Below are 24,011 nucleotides of genomic sequence, written 5' to 3'. Positions count from 1 at the left end.
TTTTGTTGTAAGGAAAGTGGATTCTGAGTTCCAGGGTAATCTGTATATTAACCTGGCTAATGCAGCCTGTTCCTAAAATGTGGCTAATGCAGCCTGTTCCTAATTTAGGGACCAGCTGTGGCTCATCTCCTTCCACGCAGGTTCATTACAGTTAACACAGTTGGGTCCAGCATGTGACATAACATGGTATGGTATTGTCTGGGTTTTATTGATGGTCACTGCAAACTTTTATAGATAAATGAAACTCTTCAAAAATAAACTAGGCAGTTTTATTTAGAAGCAGACTGTTTCTTAGTGTTAGTTCTTGTTCCTAAGCAGAAATCATAGTAATATTTGAAAGGAAGTATGTTTCTATTTTATCTTGAGATGTGTCAGAATCTCCTAACATGAGTATGCTTAGTGCCTTTCCTTTTATAGACGCTGAGCAGGACTGGCAGGAACCGTTTGAGAGGTGCAAGTTCCCATTGTTTGTGTAAATGATAGCAGTAATAGAAATTGAAAAGTGAAGAAAATTCAGAATCATGTCACTATGGGTTTTTAAAATCCAGTGGCTGTTTCTTAACTCTGTCATCTTCAGTATTTTTTACTAATTATCTAGTTCCGTAGACTTGCAGTGGATAAACAAGATCACTTGAAAACTTCCCAGAAGCCAGTGAGTGCAGCTTGAAAATTTGCTTTTAAGTTTCCTGAGACAGCAGTGATGTGACAATACTTTTTAATGCCCAGATCTGTTATCCAAGGCTCGAACAGCGGAGTGTTCAGCCGATATTATGTGCTCAACAGTTGCTCATCAAGCTGCCTTTTTGGTCTGTAAGATGGCGTTGCCAACACCCCTTGATTAGCACATAAGATAAGAAGAAGGCCTTGGCTAGATGGCAAGAGGTATTTTCTTATGCAAATAGCCCCATTCTTCAGGCCACATTGTTCTGTTGGTTGTCTTTGCTAATTCTAGATTGTGTTTGAATCTATCATTGAACTTGCTTAGCGTTTCCATGGACTCATTATACTTAGAGCAGAAGGAATGAGAACATGGTCAACTATTAATATCCTCTAGGTTGAAACCATCTACAACCTGAAACTTTAGTCATCTTAGGGAAGGAGGGTATGGAAGTATAGAAGTCTCTGATGAGGGCCAGGCACGGTGTCTCACGCCTGTAGTCCCAGCACTTTGGGAGGCTGAGGCAGGTGAATCACCTGAGGTCAGAAGTTTGAGACCAGCCTGGCCAACATGGTGAAACCCTGTCTCTACTAAAAATACAAAAAATTAGCCAGACATGGTAGTGGGTGCCTGTAATCCCAGCTACTCAGGAGGCTGAGGCAGGAGAATCACTTAAACCCAGGAGGCAGAGGTTGCAGTGAGCTGAGGTCGTGCCATTGCACTCTAGCCTGGGCAACAAGAGTGAAAATCCATCTAAAAAAAAAAGAAGTCTCTGATGAGATGTGGCCACCCATGAGGGATTGGATTGCCCAGTAAGCACAGCTGTTTGGCTGCAGGCCCTATTTTTCTGTGCACATCCGTGCACCCATCCTGCTCTGTATCTCCCTGCTGCATTTGCCTGCTAGACTTTATCTGTGCTTTTCTAGCACTCTTATCTACAGCCGTTGACACCCATTTGTATCTCTTCAGCTGAAAAAGAGTAAGCAATGGAAGAGTTTATCCTGCTATAAATTCCGTGTGTGTTCTTCCCCTTTTGTTTGGGGATGCAGCTTGCAGTTTAGAAGGTGGTTCCAATTATCAATTTCCTGGGGGTATAAGCCTTATTAATATAAATTGCAGAGAATTAATGAGGAGAGATTTTGAGCAGACCCATGTCAGCTCACTGTAAGGAAACAATTGTTGAGAACGAGAGCCGTCCAATAGTTTGCTATGGAAAGACCTTGGAAAAGCTCAGATGATTCTGGTAGGGATGTTGAAATGGATAGGAAGTTGGTGAGATGGTTTTGTGTGTTGGGATATTGTATACTTCAAAGATATTATAACAAAAATACTTCCCTGGTCAATCTGTTGTGTTACCTTATGTATGATATTGTGTACAAGAAACAATTTCTTTTTTCCTAAATCATAGGTGAATGAGACTATCAAATGCGGCACACTAGTAGACACCGTTGTTCTAATGATGCATGTTGTATAATCATTTCTTCCCTACAAATTTATTTTAAAATTAATTAACAATGTACTAGTTATAGTATACTTGACTGTATTTGGTAGTTATTTGTTTGGGACCTGCTGTACCTATCACACTGTGCTAGCTTCATGAGGGATAAAAATACAAATATGGTGCTGCTTTTGCATTGTAATTGGAAAAAGAGACACGTAGGTTAGCTAGAATATAAATGAAACTATGAAATGTGTTAAAATTGAATTACAAAAAGGTAAGTAGGAGCCATTTAATTCTTCCTGGAGCAATCTAGAGAGGTAGTGTGGACTGAACTTCAAAAGAAGTAAGGTCAAAAGAGGCAAGATAATAATTATTAACATTTATTTGGTGTTTAGTATGTGTGAGACATTTATCTATGTGCTTTGCATGTCTCTACGATGTTTGGTACTGTTACCCTCATTTTACTGATGTGGAAATTGGTCAGGGGCAAGGAGGAAATTTGGTATAGATGTGTAAGCAGGGAATGTTGAGTAGTCTACTGTAGCTGACTGTAGAATTTGTGGGGACAGGGAACTGGATAAGAGATGAGAAATGTAGACTAGGGTCAAATTATCTAATCCAAAATAAAAATTTGACTTTCCAGATTCATTTCCAGGATCATCTGAGGCAAAGTGTTTAATGCAAAATACATTGGCATTGGAGTGATGAGCTTTAGATTCCAGGGCTAGACTGTAATAATGTGAAATCTCATTAGGTTGGACATTTGTCATAAATCAGAAAGAAGAGACCTAGGTTTGATTTCCTTTTTTTTTTTTTTTTTTTTTTGGCCTACCATTTACTTGCTGAGTGTTCTACATTCTGCAGAGATTTAGATTCTTTATCCATAACATGAGAGGTAATAAAACTTGCCCATGAGTGTGTGAAAGTTCTATGCTTGGTGTCTTATATGTTTATAGGAAGGATGTAATAAATATTAGTGTATCTAAATCAGAAAATAGGATTTAAAACAGCAACTCTCTCCCAACCAGCTAGATACCCTTATATATATTTCCTTTGTATTGCTCTTCCACCTTTCGAATTCAACACCTTATTTCTTTTTGCATGGACTGTTGTACTAGTCTTTGAACTGATCTATTCATTCTGTTCCAAGTATAGAATGTTAGATTAATTTTTTCAAGCACAACATGTTATTGCTAAAATATGTATGTATGCCACTGCATTACATAATGTAATACAGTGTACATATTACATGATATATGTAATACATAATATATTTGTTACATAATACATGTCACTAGCACTGGAATCTAAAGCTCATCACTCCAGTGCCAATGTATTTTGCATTAAACACTTTGCCTCAGATGATCCTAGAAATTACTCTGGAAAGTCAAATTTTTGATGGCACTCCATTTCCCACAGAATGAAAAGCAAGTTTTTACCTATGGATTCTAACTATTCCATTATTAATCTCTTCTGTTTACTGGCCTGTCTCGTTTCCAGCTCCATTTCTATCCCTAATCCTCCCAGTCCGGTGATTTCTCTTTTATGGTTCTTTACATCTTTGGACATTTTTCATCCAGTCCTCTATTCAGCCAACAGGAAGGCTGGTAAAAGTGGGAGTATGTGGAAATTCTCCTTCGATTGCATATTCTTTGGAACATACAAAGTGCAAAGTTTTCCAGCTGAGGGTGGGGAGGAGGTTTCTAAAGAGAGGAGAATGTATGAAATAGTCATCTAAAAAAGGGAAGAATGATTACTTGGGAAATATGCTAGGATTGCCAGGCTAAGCTAAGGACCCACCTGAGATTAGTGGTCATAAGTTTAAAACCGTACTTGTCAGTCAGCATAGTGACTGATTTTCTCCAAACATGTTCAGCAGCCCGGGTACCGTTGCAGAGTAGGTGGAGATTTGGACTTAACAAAACTGTGGTTTGTCAGATGAGTAAGATGGAGAAAAGAAGCAGCAAGGGGAGCTATGGTGGAAGGAAGGAAGGAGGTGTTTATAGTAATAAGGCAAGTGGAAGGGAGGACCTAAGGGGGCTCAAGACATGAATGGCATGAAAAGGCATGATCACACCTTTTCTTAGGCATGAATTGTGATTTCCATCCATTAACCTGGAACAGCCTCACTGAACTTCATTTTAGCTTCTCATTTTTAGTTTCTTATTTCCATATTCATAGTTGAGTGATCATTGGCCTGATGACCCTTGGCCCAGAACAGCAAGGCCGTGCTGAGGGTGCCCCTGGCCATGAATTAAGAGATGGAGTTGGCCCTGTTAACTTTAACTCTGCGAGCTATTCATGAGTCTTCATCTGGAAGGGGTTCATTCATATCCACTGCCTTCGTGATGGAGTAATGCAGTGGGAGGGGCTGGGACTCCTGAGGCCCTGCCCAGCAGAGCAGCTGCCAGAGAGAGGAAGAGAAGGCCTCACCACCATCAGAGTTAGGACCAGGACCTATGTTTCTTGTTATATACTGCCTACGGAGCTTTTGGATGCACCCTGGGACAGGAGACTAGAAACTTTGGCAGTTGTTTGAGAAACAAGTTCCTGTAGAACAGTAGCTATGGCTATTTAGCATACGTTTGTTAGGTCCCCTTATGCGCTAAGCCCTGTTCCGGGCCCCAGGAACACGAAGGTGAATAAGGTAGAGATCTCCCTGCTGTCATGGTAATTTATTTCTTGCTTCCTACCATTCATTTGTTTCATTAGCTTTGCTGTTTGAGTACTACGTGCCATGCACTGGATTGGCTGTTGGAAATTTAAAGAATTGATTAATGCGAGTCTACTCAAGGATAAGAAGAGAAATTATAATACCTTTGTATTTACTCTGTAAGATACCCTGCAAGTGCTGAGTCCACAGATGGTACATGCTGTGGGAGATAATGAATGCAGAAAAGGGCTCATCCCCTGTCCTCAGGGAGGTTATAGTCTTATCTAGGAGAAGAAAACCATACTACCTCCAGAAGCATATCCCGCTATTTAAATTTTTCACTGTTTCATTATTTGTATGTCAAACTCCAAGTGTTTTTGTATTCCCAGCAGAGTTCTGGTGCCAAAGTGCTAATAAATGTTGATTGGATTAATGGATAAATAACTGTATTGCAAGACAGAAATTGACATGTTGCTATAATAGAGAGTAGTTCTTTTAGAAAGAGTGACATTTGAGCCAGGCCTAGGAAACTAGGTGGCAGTTCCACATGAGAAAAGAAGAGGCATGCCAAACACCAGAAATGGCCACTTGCTAAGCCCAGGAAACAACCTGGGGTTCTGCCTGGTAATGAGCCTAGGGCATATGGAGAAATGTGGAGAGATTAGGAGAGAAGACGAGGGCAGATAGTGGATGGGGCTTCAACTGCCAGTCAAGGGAGTTTAGACTTTATTTAGCAGGTAGTGGAGTTTTTAAAGAGGAATTCCAGAGCTGGGCGTGGTGATGCCTGCTTGTAGTCCTGGCTACTGAGGAGGCTGAGATGGGAGGATCCCATGAGGCCAGGAGTTTGAGGGTATAGTGCATGATCACGCCTTTGGATAGTCACTGCACTTTCACCTGGGCAACTTAGTGAGACCCCTATCCCTTAAAATATGTGTGTATGCGTGTGTGTGTGTGTGTGTGTGTGTGTGTTAAGGGGGCAGTATTTTCAGAAACTTATTTCAGAGGGTACTTTGAGAAACTACTTTTGATAGCAATGTAGTGGGCAGATTGGAGCAGTTAGATCCAGTTGGATCAACTAAGATCCAATCTGATCTTAGTTGGACTAAAATAGGATTTTATTTTAGATCCAAGCATGACCAGAGGGTAAGGGGAAGGAACCCTTGGGTTTTCTGAGTGCAGGGGCACCCTGAGATGGTAAGGGAGGAGGAGATGAACAGCACACCTCACTGGGGACCTGGTCAGCACTGATATTGGAACCTCTCAGTAAAGTACCTGCTGGAGAGAGATGCCCTGGAGCAGCTGGCCTAGGCTGTGGATTCTGGGCCTTTAAGGCCGTTGTTAAAATCACTAACTAGGGGATTTCAGCTAGGTAGGGAAACAAGAAAGAAAAAACAGGAGGTGCTAATGACAGACCCCTTGCATGCTCCAGAACATCTAACATGTTGTTCAAGTGGTATAATTGACATATTGATGATCAGACACTGAATGTTCGTCTCTTAGGACCCTAATTACCTCCTTTGTAAAACAACCCGTCAGATTCTGTTCAGCACTAGCAGCCTGTGAATCTCTCAGTGGAGAGACATAGGGACTTCAGAAAAGCTGGGTGCTTTCTGAAAACCCAAACAAATACCCACTACCAGCATCCAACTCAGGAAGGGCATCTGATCCTATCAGTGTGGGTACTTTGATCTATTTATTTTTTATTTATTATTACTGATTCTTTGTAGGTGAAGTTTGTAGGAAAGCAAACCAGCTAGGTTAGAGTGTGTTTCATGTTAACCTTTTCTTCCTTTCTCATTGCTGAAGAAAGTAGGGCACGTTGTTTGAGCAGCATCTAGTCATGCTACAGCCTGCACCTAAAATTGCAGATGGGCTTTTCTGCAAGAATCCTTAATGTGTGAACACAGATTCTTCATTTGTTCTTTATATCTTGTTATAAAAGAAAATGATCTCACAGTAAGTATTAGGGTGGGCTGTAGACGAGGTAGACTTTGTGTGTAATGGAGCCCTTTCTATTTCCTGACATTAGTCACTGAAGGAAAACGCCCACATAATAATAAAAATAATACCTAACATCTGTTCAGCACTTTGGAGCTCCCACTTGCCATATATATTCACATCCAGATATCAGAAATCGTATGTGCGATGTTACACTCTAACTAATGAAAGCAAAGATACGTATTGAATATTTAGGGGCATGCATTTATTTAGGTAAGGATTTATGGTGAAGAGCAGGTTCCTTCTGTTTTTTCAGGCTTTGATACTGGGGAAGCGATAGAGTGGATAAGAACCATGGAGTGAAATAGATAAACATGGATTCAAACCCCAACTCTAGAAGCAGGGTGACCTTTAGGAAGCTGCTTAATGTCTCGAAGATCCCAGCTTTCTCATTGGAAACTAGAATTATCATTCCTCTCAGACCTGACTTGACAATGGAAAGAAATTAGGTTTATAAAACTCAGATATGCTTGGAACCAGAGAATGGCACAGTAACTGGTAATAACAATTACTTAAATGGTATACTGTTGGATCTTGGCATCAGGAACCTTTCCTTGCCTTTGTGCCTTATACCCAAACTGTTACAGTTTCCACCTACGTTTCTTCTTTTAAGATGCTGCGTTTGCACTTTCTACCTCAGTCCCACTGATATCATGCTCAATGTTGCCTCCAGCTAAGTTACGGCAGCAACCTCCCGGACAATTGCTGGTATCTCTCATCCTCCCTTCTCCCCACAACCACACCACAGATCTCATATACCATGGTATGACTATACATTCTAAACCTATTTTATGTTATTGTGAATCTGTACCATCTGTCCGCTGCCTATATATTTATTTATTGCCTATAATATTTAATATAAAACTACACTCCCTTTAAATTTTGATGTCCTCTGACATCTGGCAAAATCTTACCCTTTGACTTTATTTCTTCTGACTACTCAGTACAAATTTTTGGCTTCATTCACATCAGGGATCTTAACCTTAGACATGAACTCAGTTCTCCTCAGTGCCTTTGTTCATGGTGGTCTTTCTACCTAAAATGCTGCATATAGCATTGTTTATAAAGTATGGATGCATGGATACATGTATTATGAGTCATAAAAGAAACATGAGGGCCCAGAAACACATTTTCCTTTTAAAGAATGATGAGGAAATTCATATCTGGACACATTCCTCTGCTTTCCATTTCATTTCCACCTTGATAATTAATGTCCTGACAGTGTTAGAATGCATTAACTTAATAATGATGTGAATACATCCTAGTAAGGATAGTACCAGCGCATTTAACAGCCTGAAGGAAGAGATTTTTAAGTGAGGGTGTTTGAAAAGGGCAAAAAGGCAATAGTAAGTTTCCTATATATGTGCACTAAGAAACATCTGTCTGGACCCCTCAGAGAACCCTTATTCTACTGTTGCTGGTATTTACTGTCTTCCTTAACTTTGTTTTCTTTGAGGGAATAAGCACGTTGTGCTTGGGCATCAGTGAAGATCTGGTGTACAGAGCGTGGCCCTGCGGTCTTTCTCTTACAAGATCCTCAGTTCCTCAAACCATGGCTTCAGGCTGCAGGCTGTGGAGGCAGAATAGGCAAGGCGTCATTTTAAGTTCACTCCCTGGTTTCCTTTACATCAGTTTTCATAAGATGTAACCTGATGTGTCTTGGACATACAGACAAATGCTATTTTGCTTAGTCTTCGCAATGTAAAATTATTCTGGTTTGTTGAGATGCTTTACCTCACTTACTTGCATTTTTCCTTCTATTCTTTTCCTCCTTAAAGAAAAGTTAAGGGGTGAGAGAGGGGAGAGGAATAGTAATGGGAGAATCTGTTCCATATCACACCTCATCCATGATGAATCTCATTGCCTTCGAAATTTTTCCTCCCGTTTTTTAAGAGTGTAGTGCCTCATCCATGTCAGTTAGTGGAAACTTAAATATCCTAAGATTTATCGTTTGCCAATTCATTTAATCTCTGAAGAGTGAGAGACTCTTCTCAAGTCTCAAGACAGGGAGGTGCTCTTCTCAAGAACCCCAGACAGGGGAGGTCGTTTGTAACTTCTTAAGGGATGGAAGTCACATTTAGGATTTTCTTTTTCCTCTAAGTTTCTTCATAGAAGTTTAAGTAGTGGAAGAAGGATCTAGTAACTCTTATACTCTAGCTCACTCAGTAAAATTTTTCCTTATCCGATAAGGTAAGTGCTTGTTAAATCATAGTAGCAATTAAGAGGCTGCTTCCCTCTTTCTGTTAGCATTCATTTATTGTAAAGACAAGAACATCTTTTTAGAAACCGTAAAGCACTTAATAATAAGCAATTTAAATAAGGTGAGAAGAAAGAAACGTTTTCCTCAGTTTTTATCTCAAAACATATGGTGCATTCACAGCCCACAAATTGGCAGTAACGGCAGCCTACTTAATAAAATGGAAATATGCATGTGAGGTTAATCAGGTCAAATACAAATATGCATATGTAGAATGATAACTTCAAAGAAAACTGCAAATTTATTCATAGCAAAAAGTGGAGGGGAATGCCATAAATATTAACAGTGGTCAGAAACTTCCTTGATTTTTGATTCTTTTACTTCTATGTATTTATATTTTCCAAATTTTCGTTATTGAATGTCATTAACTTTGTAATCAAAAAGTCACTTTTTAAAAAGACATTTTTTAAATGGGGCATATTACTGTTTTAAAAAATGTTTTAAAAAGACATTTTTAAAAAGTGATGCCAAATGATGGATGTGTGCTGGTTTGGTGATTTGTTATTTAAATTTTATTTCTTAGAAGAAAAAAATGGGAGAAAAGTGTAAAATGTGGGAGAATAAATGATTAAATATGACTTGTTGAATATACTTTTCATTTACATGGGCATAAATCTGGAAACCTTAGATATCTTGAAGGGTCACAAAGAGCCGATTTATTTGATTAAGTTAATTAATACACATGAAGTGCTTTGAGCAGTGCTTGGATATGATATGCTCTTTTTTATTATTCTTATTTTCGTCATTATCACCCTTGGACACTAGCACATATTATAATACCTTATACGAATGGTAATATTCACTAAATGCTTGTCGAGTGAATTTTTCTAGACTTTTCACATCTCTGATTCATTTAGTAGTTGTCACATTTGGACTTTGATGCCCGGAACTGAACAGAACACAGAGTGACACACATGATCTGACAAGCGCAGACTGTCTCCTCCCCTGTCCTGATCATTGGCCTAGTAATGGTTTTTTGATGAGCAAGTCCCTTTGTTGCCTCATACCAAGCTTTCATCCTATGAAAACACTGAAGTATCTCATAGATGCAGTAACTAAACTAGTTCTCTTTCCCTGTACTCTTGAATTTTTGAATCAAATTATTAACTTCCCTGGTAATCTAACCTTTTTTTTGGTTTGGCCCCCTTTTCAGCCTATTAAGGTGTTTTCATTGCTAATTCTTTCTATCCTATATGCTATCCTCTTAAGCTTTATGCAATCAAAATTTCTGCAGCAGCATAATGAACTTAAAATATGGGATAGGACGAGAGCCCTATGGCATGCTAAGGCATGGCATTCTTCTTACTATTTTCTCTATAATGTTACCGCCTCAGTTATTTAGTTTCTTGGCTAATGACAGATTAGGGAACCACAGGGAGGGAGGTTTCTTGGAGAGGGGTGGACTGATCATATCCTGAGTTTATTATCTGATGCCACAGGAGAAAACCGAAAAGATGTAAAAAGGCACCAGGGGAGACGTGACACTATGCATTTGTCAAAACCCATAAAACTTTACAGCACATATATGGAACATTAATGTATCCAGATTTTCTAAAGTCATTTAGGAGGTTGGAGGATCCCAGGATGAAATTCAGACTATGACGAAAGAATCCAACTGTATTACAAAGTACAGGATAAACTCACTGAAGAAAGTGAATGAAAAAGGGTACTAACCTAAGTAACTTAAGAACTATATGCAAGCACTATATTCGATAAAGTTGTTTCCCATGAGGATACAAGTTAATGATTCTGAAACTATTATATATGTATACTGGAATTGAATAATAAGTAAATGGATAGTGGATCATGAGGGCCTTGTTTTCTCACTTTGGAATGGAAAGTTATAGATGAGCAAGGAGAGAAATGATCCATGTGGGCCGGGCACGGTGGCTCATGCCTGTAATCCCAGCACTTTGGGAGGCCGAGGTGGGTGGATCATAAGGTCAGGAGTTCTAGACCAGCCTGGCCAACATGTTGAAACCCCATCTCTACTAAAAATACAAAAATTAGCCGGGCGTGGTAATCCCAGCTACTCAGGAGGCTGAGGCAGGAGAATCGCTTGAACCCAGGAGGCGGAGGTTGCAGTGAGCCAAGATCATGCCACTGCACTCCAGCCTGGGCGACAGAGCAAGAATCCGCCTCAAAAAAAAAAAAAAAAAGAAAAAAGAAATGATCCATGTGGTAATGGATTTGAATTGGAGATAATGGTATGAATTCATGTTTAGCTTGGTATAGATACAAAATACAAAGAAATATTTATAGATATGTGTATATACTCAAGTTAGTACACACACAATTTCTTTGCTGTGTCAGCTGAGAGAGCCTAAAAGCAACAGTGTCCCAGCAGCAACAAGCATACCTTGCATCCAGATCTTGGTTTCTAATACCATTATCCTGTAAAAGCAACCAGGACTCCTGGCCGAATGGCGGATTCCAGATTCTAGAGCGGGGAGCAGGGAATGTGCAAGATGAACTTGGAGTATCTTGTAGTGCTGGAAAATAAGGAAGAGCTTAAAAAACCCACAATGACGAAGTTCTATCAGAGGGACACAGGACACAGGAGATACTGAAATAGCTCACCGTGGCCAAAGATGAAATAATTTGAGCAACAAAATAAAGGAGTAATGAACTATAACCCAAACTATGAAATATGTACTCATCCTGATATAAATAAATGATTGAATCAATCAATAAATGAGGGAGACAGACAAATTTGTGCAGAGAAATTCCAAATGACTTATGTAGGTTTTCCACCCTCAAAGAAGTGGGTCATAATAACTTGTCCTTTCCTTAAGTGTGGGCTGTGTGTGGTGACTTCCCTCCAAAGAGCAATGTGGGAAGGGGGAGGAACCTGACAAATAACTGCTCTAGTCTGGTAAACAAGGTTAACATCAACAGTGGTAAGTCAGGCTAGTGTTTATGCTTGATATGATGTGATGAAATGGCACTTTACCTCTGGGGTCTTCCTCCCGGAAACCCATAATTTCAGGCTAATCATGAGAAAGACATGAGACTAATTCCAGCTGATGGTTGGTCATTCTATAAAATACCTGACCAGTACTCCTCAAAACTGTCAAGGTTATCAAAAACAAGGAAAATCTGAGGAACTGTCTCAACCAAAAGGAGCCTAAGGAGATATGAGTAATAAATGTAATATGATATCCTGGATGGGATCCTGGAACAGGAAAGAACATTAGGTAAAGACCAAGGAAATCTGCAAAAAGTGTGGGTTTTAGTGGATAATATATTTTTATTGGTGTGTGAATTGTGATAAATGTATGATATTATTAATGGGTGGAGTACATTGTAACTCCTGGCAGTAACCTCACAAATTTCCTCTAAATCTAAAACTATATTGTTTAAATGTTTGTTTAATAAAAAGAAAAAAAAAAAAAAGGCAGGCTGGACACAGTGGCTCATGCCTGTAATCCCAGCACTTTGGGAGGCCAAGGCTGGCGGATCACTTGAAGTCAGGAGTTGGAGACCAGCCTGGCCAACATGGTGAAACCCCATCTCTACTAAAAATACAAAAATTTAGCCAGCTGTCTTAGTGAGTGCCTGTGGTCCCAGCTACTTGGGAGGCTGAGGTAGGAGGATTGCTTGAGCCTGGGTGGTCAAGGCTGCAGTGAGCCGAGATTGTGCCCCTCCACTTCAGCCTGGGTAATAGAGTGAGACCCTATCTCAAAAAAAAAAAAAAAAAAAATAGGCCAAGCACGGCTCACGCCTGTAATCCCAGCACTTTGAGAGGCCGAGGTGGGCGGATCACGAAGTCAGGAGATCGAGACCATCCTGGTTAACATGGTGAAACTCTGTTTCTACTAAAAATACAAAAAATTAGCTGGGCGTGCTGGCGGGCACCTGTAGTCCCAGCTACTTGGGAGGCTGAGGCAGGAGAACGGCGTGGACCTGGGAGGCAGAGCTTGCAGTGAGCCAAGATCATGCCACCACACTCTGGCCTGGGCAACAGAGTTAGACTCCATCTCAAAAATAAATAAATAAATAAATAAATAAATAAAATAAAATAGGCCAGGTGTGGTGGCTCATGCCCGTAATCCCAGCAGTTTGGGAGGCGGAGGCGGGTGGATCACGAGGTCAGGAGATCGAGACCAACCTGGCTAACACAGTGAAACTCCGTCTCTGCTAAAAATACAAAAAATTAGCCAAGCGTGGTGGCGGGCACCTGTAGTCCCAGCTACTTGGGAGGCTGAGGCAGGAGAATGGCATGAACCTGGGAGGCAGAGCTTGCAGTGAGCCGAGATCACGCCACTGTACTCTAGCCTGGGCAACAGAGTGAGACTCCGTCTCAAAAAATAAATAAAATAAAAGCCTTCAGGATTCCAAAAGCATTGTAGGAGAGGGCAGCATACCACACCCTAGGAGCCTGGGAGCCACCGTGTTTCAAAAGTGTTGCTTGATGCTCTTGATAATGGAGCTGAGTCATCAAGAATAGGTTCAACTTTGTCCTGAGAACCAACTAATTCAGGGATGTTCTCACTACATTTTCCTGGTTACAGCCAACTTTTTGGTATTTATAGCCCCAGGCTTTGTACACTATATCATTCATACAGTCTTTTTCCTGACATGGTTTAACCTAGGAGTCTCAATATGTAGAATTCGTGTCTGAGTCAGCCTCTCCTTATCCCCTTTATCTCCTGGCAGAATCTCTGGTTCCTGGCTCAGGCACATCCATGTTTTTGATTTTTGATTTTAGAATTATTTTTTGACTTAAGAAGTCACAAAAATAATACAGAGTTCTCCAGTACCCTTCACTCACCTTCCCTTATGTTAATGCCTTACATAACGTAGAACAATTCTAGAAACCAGGAAGTCAGCATTTATACAATACTGTTAACCAATGTAGAAACCTTATTCAAGTTTTGCCAGTTTTCCTACTAATGTCCTTTTTCTAGTCTAGGATCCAATTCAGAATCCCACATAGTACTTAGTCTCCTCCAAGACATGATGATAGTTCCTCAGTTTTTGTCTTTCTTTTTTTTTAAGAGACAAAGTCTAGCTCTGTCGCCCAGGCTGGCGTGGAATGAGGGGATCTCGGCTCACTGCAAGCTCTGCCTCCCGAGTTCACGCCATTCTGCTGCCTCAGCCTCCTGAGTAACTGGGACTACAGGTGCCTGCCACCACACCCAGCTAATTTTTGTGTTTTTAGTATAGACGGGGTTTCATGGCGTTAGCCAGGATGGTCTCGATCTCCTGACCTCATGATCTGCCAGCCTCAGCCTCCCAAAGGGCTGGGATTACAGGCGTGAGCCACCGCACCCAGCCTCAGTTTTTGTCTTTCATAACATCAACACTTTGGAAGCATACTGGCCAGTTACTCTGTACATTGTCCATCCATTTGGGTTTTCTGGTATTTTCTCATGATTAGGTTGGGGTTATGCATTTTTGGCAAGAATACCACACAAGTTATGTGTTCTTCCAAGTTCATCATATCGAGATGCACATGATGCTGATATGTTTTATTACTGGTGGTGATAACTGTGATCTGTTAGTAAAGATGATATCTGCCACTCCATTATAAAATTACTGTTTTCTCCTTTGTAATAAATATCTTGTGTAGAGATACTTTGAGACTGTGCAGATATCCTGCTTCTCATACTTTTGCCCACTACTTTCAGTGTTTATCAGTGTCTTGTGCCTGCAACAGTTATTGCTGCAATGTTTGCCTAACAGTGATTTTTGTCTTTCCATCATTTCCTTTACATATATTATTTGGAATTCTACTTTAAGAAAGAGCTGTCAAGGTGCATTCATTTTTCATAATAATGATAACTACAATAATGTTGATTATAATAATAGTATGCAGCATTATTATTATGACTTGCTTTGTGCCTGGCATAGTGCTAAGTTCTTGGTTCCACTTTTATAACACCTTCTTAATTAGCTCATCTGTCTGCAAGAGTTATATTTCCTGGACAACCCTCTCCAGCCTTTGCTTTCCCTTTGTTCCTGTAACTTTCATTTGCCCCTCTGCCATTATCCCCCTGCCCTCTGTGGTAACAACTCTGGGTTCTGTTACTCCACGCTAGACTTTGGTCTCTTATCTCTGTGTCTCCGGTTCCATCTATAATGTCCATCACATCATAAGTGCTCAGAAACTGTTATTGAATGAAATAATTTGTTTTGAGCCTGTGTAACCCCAGTTCGTCCTACCTGAGCATGCTACATTGTTCCGTTTCACATTCTGATGATTGTTCTTTAGTAGTCAAGCCATGTGTTTTCACCATATGAAGCTCACAATGATAAAATGCTGGATATTTCACAGTGCTGCTGCTGTTAAGCCAGGTGTCCTGAACGCCCTCTCTCCATGTTTGAGTTTTTAAATTATGCACAAGGCTTTAGTTAAATATCGTCTTGTTTGTTTTATCCTGCCTTTTCAACCTATGGAGATCTTTTTGATACCTGATTCTGTTCCCCAGCCCATTTGCTATCCTTTTCAACGTTGTGTGATTTTAAAATTTTCATCTTCCAAATGATTGATAATAGTGTGGGATAAGGCAGGACCAAGTTCCCTGCTTGGCATTATTTAGCGCTCTAGGTGCAGTGGTTTGACTTGTACGGAATCTACAGAGCTGACACTAGATTGATATTTCCTTTTTTTAATCTCTTTTGAGACAGAGTCTCGCTCTCTCACCCAGGCTGGAGTGCAGTGGCGCAATCTTGGCTCACTGCAAGCTCCGCCTCCTGGGTTCATGCCATTCTCCTGCCTCAGCCTCCTGAGTAGCTGGGACTACAGGCGCTCGCCAACATGCCCGGCTAATTTTTTTTTTTTTTTTTTTTTTTGAGACAGAGTCTCGCTTAGTCGCCCAGGCTGGAGTGCAATGGCGCGATCTCGGCTCACTGCAAGCTCCGCCTCCCGGGTTCACGCCATTCTCCTGCCTCAGCCTCCTGAGTAGCTGGGACTACAGGCGCCCGCCGCCGCGCCCGCCGCCTCGCCCGGCTAATTTTTTGCATTTTTAGTAGAGACGGGGTTTCACCGTGTTAGCCAGGATGGTCTCGATCTCCTGACCTCGTGATCCACCCGCCTCGGCCTCCCAAAGTGCTGGGATTACAGGCGTGAGCCACCGCGCCCGGCCATTTTTTTTTGTATTTTTAGCAGAGACGGAGTTTCACTGTGTTAGCCAGGATGGTCGCAATCTCCTGACTGCATGATCCACCCGCCTTGGCCTCCCGAAGTGCTGGGATTACAGGCATGAGCCACCGTGCTCGGCTATAGATTGATATTTCTATCAAATTCACAAGGTTATTGTATGTAACTTTGTTAAAACTTTCTTGAAATCAAGTAAAATCCAATCAGACAAAGTTTATTTGAAATTACATGTCTTCAGCTCTCAGTTGACGTGTGGTTAATTTGTTCTTTCATTCATTCATTTATTAAACAAATCATCTATAAACATCTGTATGACAGGTACTGTCCTAGGTGCTGAGAATAGAGTGTGAACAAAATAGACAAGATCTCAGCTTATGGATCCATAAGCAACCAAAAACATAAACAAGATAATATAAAATAGCTGTAAAAGCTATGAAGACAATGAAATGAGATGGGGCTAATCAGGAAAGGCCTCAATGAAGAGGTGCCAGCTGAGCTAGGGCAGGAGTGATGAGAGGAAGGGAACAATGAGAAGATCTGGGGAATGAACAGTCCTGCAAAGGGATGAGCATGTGCAGAGGTCCTAAGATACAGGTGAGCTTGGCATATTCAAAGAACTGAAGGGCAGCCAGTGGGCGAAAACATGGTTATAGCTTTCAGTTACTTGAAAAATACTCGTATCACTTTTTTCCTAGAAAACATCTAATTTCATGCTTAAAATTTGACTTTATTTGCTCATTTAGGAAAAAAAAAGGTAGACCAGAATTATAAGAAAATTAGCATATTTCCCCAGGAACAAAGTATTCTGAAAACAAAACAACAGAAAATACTGGAAATTATGCATTTTCAAGATTGATAAGAATGCTCTTGTTTCCCCAAGCATACATTTTTTTCCCTGAAGTAGATACAATGGAACCCATCTGTATTGTAATGGGACATACATTATTGTTCTGGATGCTTTAATATCTAATATTTTAGAATGTCTTTTGTACTGGATAGTAGTGTAAAATGCCTTTGAGACATGCAGTTGGTTTTTAGACTTAAGACCCTTTGATGATTGCAGACTTACTCTTTTTTCAGTAGAGCATAGTGGAAACTAGAGAGTTTGTTAGATATATATCTGGAGTAATTTAATTACCATTTAAATTGTTCTCTATTTGCTGACAATTATTGTTGTGAGTTTTTGACTGACTTCAGATTAAAATGTGCTAAACCCTTACCTGATAACTCTCATTAAAGCAATATATGCTGGAAGCAGAGGGCTCTTGTTATGGTCTGAGTGTTTATGCCCCCCACAGAATGTTGAAATCCTAACCCCAGTGTAATGGTATTAGGAGGTAGGGCCTTTGGGAAGTAATTAGGGCATGCGGGCTCTGCCCTCATGGGTGGGATTCATGCTGTTATAAAAGGGACCCCAGAGAGCTCTCCTGCCCTTTTCTCACCATGTGAGGATAGACAGGGAAGTCAGCTGTCTGCAGTCTGGAAGAAGGCCCTTACCAGACCCTGCTGTGTTAGTATCCTGATCTTAGATTTCCAGATTCCAGAACTGTGAGGAATAAATGTTTGTCATGTAAGCCACCCAACCTGTGTAATTTGTAGTATTTGTTCAGACTGACTAAGACAGCCCCATATCACTCACTCTTCATCTTAGAGTGAGCCGAGCACATAGCATTCTTGGCATCAGCAGCTCAAGGGCATGAAGGGAAATGCTTGAAGATGACTGGAATGTAAAGTAGAAATGTGATTCCTGTTTATCTCTGAGTGTTAACTTTCAGAACATAGGAAATTGAGATGCTCCCTTAAACATTCTTTTACATAGCAATTTAGGGAGGCAAGTTGAATTTAAATCTTTCAAGAAATTGGACAGAGTCATAGCCCATTGGGTTTAGAGGTAGTATAAGAAAGGTTGCTGACATTAATTGGCTAAAATGAATGGAGAACAGAGTAAACCAAGAAGATAGTGTTCATGTACATTATCAGCACAATATCGAGTAAGCTGAAATATAGAAAAATAACGTATGCTTACTATTATTTGAATGTGAGTGACATAAGTAAATTTCATAAAGGAAATATAAGTCACCACTCAAATAATTGTCTCTTTTCTTTCCTTAAAATACAAGTGTTCCATATCTTATAGGTGAGTATAGTATTGGCCGACGTGATATGGAAAACTGTGTCAAGTTTGGAGACAGCCATAGTATTGAAAGTTCTTAGTGCTTTCAACACTGTGAAATAGTGCTCATGTTCTTTCATTGTCAGCTTCCATGACCCAAACGTGTCTATAGGTGAAGGTCTCCCACCCCCACCCCACTCACCACTCAGTAAGCAAGCAGACTGCTATCTCAGTCCCTACAGTGAGCAGTGTTAATTGACTCCTGTACTTGCTTGTCTGAGGACAGATAGGTGTGCTAGATAATTAATATTTTTTAGAAAAAAAATTATTACATTATCCTAAAAATAAATCAATGTACTGGGAACACATGCAGGACTTTTCTATTACTACCCAAGAAAAGATAAGACTACTATATTCATATAATATATTATGAAGTCTGTTAGATGGCTTTAAATTTGTTCATTTCTCTTATTTGACAAAAGTTTTAAATCCCTATGTATTTACACATTTGGCAGACTTGGTATGCTTTCTTCAAGCTATCATTATAAACAAGCAAATGGCTCAGAAAAATTCCCAACTAGGTAATTTTATCTCAAATATCTGCTTAATTTCAAAGGCAACTTGAGTTAGCACTGTGCAAACTCAAAACACTGTGTGTAAATATATGTGCAATAATTTTTTTTCTGTGTACCACATGTATCTTCTAAGTAGCATAATGTTGCTTTTAAAGATGTACCTGTTTGTTTTTTTTACTTATCTTTTAATTTTCTGTGTGAACAAATTTGGCAGGTACTTTTAAAAATTAAAATATCTTCAAGTTTCTGTTCATATATAACATTTCCTTTTAGGCAGCAATTGAACTTCTGAAAAGTTGTTGAGACCTTGAACTTCTCTAAGCTAAATTATTTTTAGATGTCTTGAAAGAACTCTTAAGAAGTTGAATAATCATACCAGTTTTTTCATGATTTTAGTAATCTCTTTATCATGTTTCTTAAAGCAGTTTACATCTATGTATAATTTGTGAGGCCCAGGATAGAATGTCTCTGAGTCTGATACTCCAGAGTAGCACACTCAGCTCTACAGGGAAAACTTTTCCATGGAAACATCAGAAAAGGAAAGGTATGACAGCACATGTTTATTAAGCATATTGCATAGTGTATATATTATGTCTCCTCCTAACAGGCAAGCATTGGAACCTTTATTAGACATTGTCGTCTTAATATAATGTAATGTACACAAATACATCTCTAATAGACAAAAAGATGATACATGAGTTTTAGGTTTCCAGACTAACCACCAAAAATCTATGGCTTAAGTGGCTTTGTATAAATTCATGACCAATAATGGCATATTTCCAGGGCTTGGAGCAGAGTGTGGGGAGAGGATCAGCCTTGACGATTCCTCTGTGGGTGAGTGGGAGGGTAGAGGGGTGGATGAGGATGGTAAAGGATAGATGGGAAGAGGCCAGGAGGTGGGGAAGGGAGGGGTTGTAAACTTTCAATCTGGAGGAGCCCTTAGAGATGATGTTGTCTGACACCACCATTGCACAGAAGGGGAAGTAAGATACAAAACGTTTATGTGCCTGGCTCGTGGTCACGTAGCTAGTGGCCAGGCAGGACCTACAATGCAGGTTTCTGACTCCCAGCACACTTTACACACTGGCAGTTTGCTAAGAGTAGCTGAGAAATACACGCAGTGGCTTGGCAGGGAGAGACAGGCTGTGAAAAATTAACATAGGTGAGGGGTGCTCAGGCCGAGGATAGGGCAAGCTCCTGTATGAAGATCAGGGTTTACCACCCCTGGAGGACTAAGGTGGTGAGAACCCAGCTCAGAGGTCGGGACTCTAGTCAAATAAATTAGCATTCAGGACTGAGTTCAGTCTAAGAGTGGGAAATTGCCATACCGCACTAGTGATAATACTATTTACTCTTTCTTTCTCGCTCTCTGTCTTTCTCCTTTTCTCTCTCTCTCCTTCTCTCTTTTCTTGTGAATCATAGTTGTTAATAAACAAGCTCAATCTATATAGTGAGAAATAAACCTAAATAAACATATTCACATATTCTCAAAAAAATTTTACTACTTCTTGGATACTTATTATGCATTAGACATTAGACTAGACACTTTATTGCAGCATAATCATTTAATTTTCATAATAATCACTTTGGAAAGGTGTGGTGGTTCAGTTTTTGCAGAGGGGGGTGCTGATTGATATTCAGAGAGTTAAATGATTTACTTGAAGTCAGCAGAGTGTATTAGAACCTATTCATTATGTCGGGACCAGAGGGGCAGAAGGAAATCCAAAGGAAGAGAAGTATACAGATGTGTTCATATACACGTTTTGACAATAACTATTGATGTATGTACGTCTCTCTTGGCTATACTATAGGAATACCTTAAGTAATTCAGTGGCAACGTACCTTCTTGCTACTATTTTAATAGTATAGATCTGTTAATGAATTATCTTAGAAACATTATACTTGGTGTATTCTGTTGCTTTATGGTTTCATTTTGAGTTGAGTATTAAGGGAATACAGTATTTTAATCAGAACTCTGCCAGTGCTTTTATCTAGAGGCCTGTTGCCATTTTTGTCTTCTGTGAAATTTTTGCCCTAAGAAAGGTGGGATTATGTTTTTTCCTAGCAGATTGAGTTGGTGTAGTATATTCTTGGTTATCAAAATACTTACATAGCTTTGAGATTTTGAATTGGTAAATATTCATGAGATGTTTAAAAGCATGATACATACTGCGTATGTTAATCCCATTAAATTGGATGCTGTGTCTATACACATGCAGGACCTAGGAGGACACATGCAGGACCTAGGACACGTCCTAGGACCTAGGAACCACTGCTTGTGGTTGTGGATAACTTTGTTCTTTGCTTCTTGTGTTTTTCAGTTTCCTATCAGGCATATATTAACCTTTTGTAAAAAAGGTTATTTTTAATAACCTGAAAAAAAATTATTTGCTGTAAGTTAATAGTTTGCTCTGAGAGAGGACACCATGATTTGAACTGGTCTCCCTTAGCCAAATCTCATTTGATTTCTGCAGTGCTATGTTGCCCACCCAGAATCACAGATAAAAGCGGTGGGCAGCAAAAGTGCAGCGGAGGTGGAGGCTGGAACAAGGTGCATCCCGGTGAGTGCCTGGTACAGGGAAGGAGCAGCATGGTTATGGTGTAAGAATTGGAGGCCGCCTCTCCTAGCACAGCAGATAACAGAAGAAATTCCCACCTAACCCCCATACTCGCTCCTGAGCAGCTGAATAAAGATGTCTCTGATATGTGGCTGAACCTCTGTATGTGATTTAGTGCCCACAGGCAGCTGCTACTGGGAGGAAAAATGTTGGGTTCCTATAACTTCTAAAACATTGAATATGAGCCAGTAAGCAGTCATTGGTATACTGCAGTTATTGTATCAGAGTTAACTGATGCTGTAGTGAGGCCACCACATTTATCAAATCTAAAAGCAATTCATGGGAGCATGGTGAAAAATGGAAAACCGCAACCTGATGAGGAATTGTGAAATATCTATGTGTGGATGTTTAGCCTTGTACTCCACCTCTAAGGGGAAGGGAAGGAAAGCATTATTCATTGAGCATCTCACAGTGTTCCAGATATTAGATGCTTGCCAATCCTCACAAATTCTACAAAGGAAGTACTATCACTTCCTGTGGATCAGGACATTGAAGCTCAGAAAGAGCTCATTTGCTGTGGGTCACATAGCTAGTAAATGGATTCACACCCAGATATGCCTGAATTCAGAGTCAAGTAGAAGAGGAATTAGGCTTAAATCTGAGTGGCCCCAGCAGCAGGGCTAGGATCAGTGAGTGTAAAGGAGAGATCGGTTAATTTCATAGAATGATCCAAAAGAACTTAATAAGCGCTGTTCCCGAAATTAAGCAAAGTACCTTAAAACACAGATATACATACACAAACAGCTTTACTAAGATTTAATTTACATACTGTAATATTCACCTGTTCTAAGCATACAATTACAAAGTGCCTGTCATTAGAAATGTTTGTGCAGAAAAGGCTGGAAAATCTCCCAGATAGAGTAGAGGAATGTTGTGTTTCCATCTCTATAAAAGCCTATGTTGAGTAACTCAAAAGCAGTGTCCATACTGCGATGTGCTGAGTGGCTGTTTACTTAAGTGTTTTAAATGTCAATAGATGTAAAGGAAAGGAAAGTTCTAAAAGGTGTTCCAGTTGTGCTTTTCATCTTAAATTTGGGTCAATGAGATGAGCTCTTAAGCTTCGGAAACACCCAGGCCTTTAAATCTGGCTGCACACTACAGTTGCAGAGCAACTTTTCAATGATCAGATGTAGACTAAAGGACCACACCTCTGGGGGTGTGGCCTAGCATTACATTAGTTTTCGAGGCCACCCCGCATTATTCTAGGGTGCAGCTATGCTGAAAACCACTTTCTTTGGCTGAGGAGAGGCTCAAATGTGCCAGAGGGTCATGGACGGTCTAAGTTCCAAACCAACCCCATCCTGCTGGTGACCTGTCTTTTCTGCCTGGTCAAATCAGCCACATCCAAGTTACTTCTGGTTTGCCAGCCATTGCTGCTGTGCCATGTCTGGCTCTTTGAAGATGTCTGACAGTGTTGGCAGTTAACCAGAGACAGTTTTGTGACCTTATAACCAGATCAACTTTGTATCTAATTCATGTCCACCAGACATTTCTGCAGAGCTTTAGGATGGAGAGGACCTTGAGGAAAGAATTAATGTAAACTCTGTCAACTTAGCTGATCATCGTTCCTGCTTTTAGAATAATTTGAACAATTATAGTCACATTTGAAAATTTTGTGTATCTGTTCTTCATTTGTGCAGGTCACAATGTATAGGCCCACATGAAAGGATCAATGCTTTCAGATTTGTCTTCTATGTGGAACTTGTATGGTTAAATGATTATAATGTAGTAAAGTGAAAATCTATTCTGGGAGCTAGAGGGTGTCAGAACTGATGGCCCCTGGGGATCCTTTGAAACCTCTCTGAGCTTGTTTCTTTGTCTGTATGATGTGACCAACAATTCCTGCCTTGCAGTATCACTCTTAAGAATTCAACTGAAGGATATGTGTGATAATGTCTTACAACTATGTATTTATTGTACCCATTTATTGGTCCCTGGGGAAACAAACGTGAATGAATTATGATCCCTGCCCTAGAGAATCTTACAGCTTTAGTGAAGGAGACAGACTCAAAACCAGATAATTGTACAAGAGTATGGAGGGGCAGAAATGCACAGGATACTCTGGGAGCATCAAGGGAGGATTAAAAGGACTGGGTTATTGGTGTAGAGATTTCTAGGAAGGCTTCCCATAGGCGCTGGTAGCGGGTAAAGACAGGAAATTAACAAGGTAAAATGGAGAAAGCTAAGTACTTCAGGTAGAGGAAACACAATGGGCAAAAGCCTGTGGATGAGAACCTGGTAGAGGGATGATGAGTTACTAATGCTGATGGTGTTTTATTCAATTCTTGCTTTTCCCTGGGAGAAATGACTTTTGGGTACAGTGCATCAGGGAAGATTCAAAAGGTAAAGGTGGTGAGAGATGGAGGTTAAAAAGTCATCTTCTGTTTTCTTCTTAGTTTGCCTGATTTTGTGTAGGTATTTGGAATATACCTACACAGAATGAAGCGGAATGCAATTGAGTAATTTATGTCTATCATAAAAAAACTGTGACTAAAAATAAATCTTTGTTCAGGCCAGATGTAGTATATGTTTACCATTTGAGGTGGGCATCGAAGCATAGTGGCACTTACTGGAAGTATCTCAGAGAAAGGAG

General features: G+C 40.1%; 1 protein-coding gene across 17 annotated transcripts in view; it reads left to right on the top strand.

Annotated features, from left to right (window-relative positions):
* Nucleotides 1-24,011, top strand: part of LRRC8D (leucine rich repeat containing 8 VRAC subunit D) — a 118,814-nt gene that overhangs the window by 58,395 nt on the left and 36,408 nt on the right. Inside the window, exon 1 of one of the 17 annotated variants that reach the window (XM_077954085.1) lies at nucleotides 21,277-21,361. The gene's annotated coding sequence lies outside the window, so the exon portion shown is untranslated. 17 annotated transcript variants of the gene reach the window in all.

Source organism: Macaca mulatta, chromosome 1, assembly GCF_049350105.2.
Source record: "Macaca mulatta isolate MMU2019108-1 chromosome 1, T2T-MMU8v2.0, whole genome shotgun sequence".
NCBI classification, from domain to species: Eukaryota; Metazoa; Chordata; class Mammalia; order Primates; family Cercopithecidae; genus Macaca; species Macaca mulatta.
This window is presented reverse-complemented; position numbering and strand designations above follow the sequence as displayed.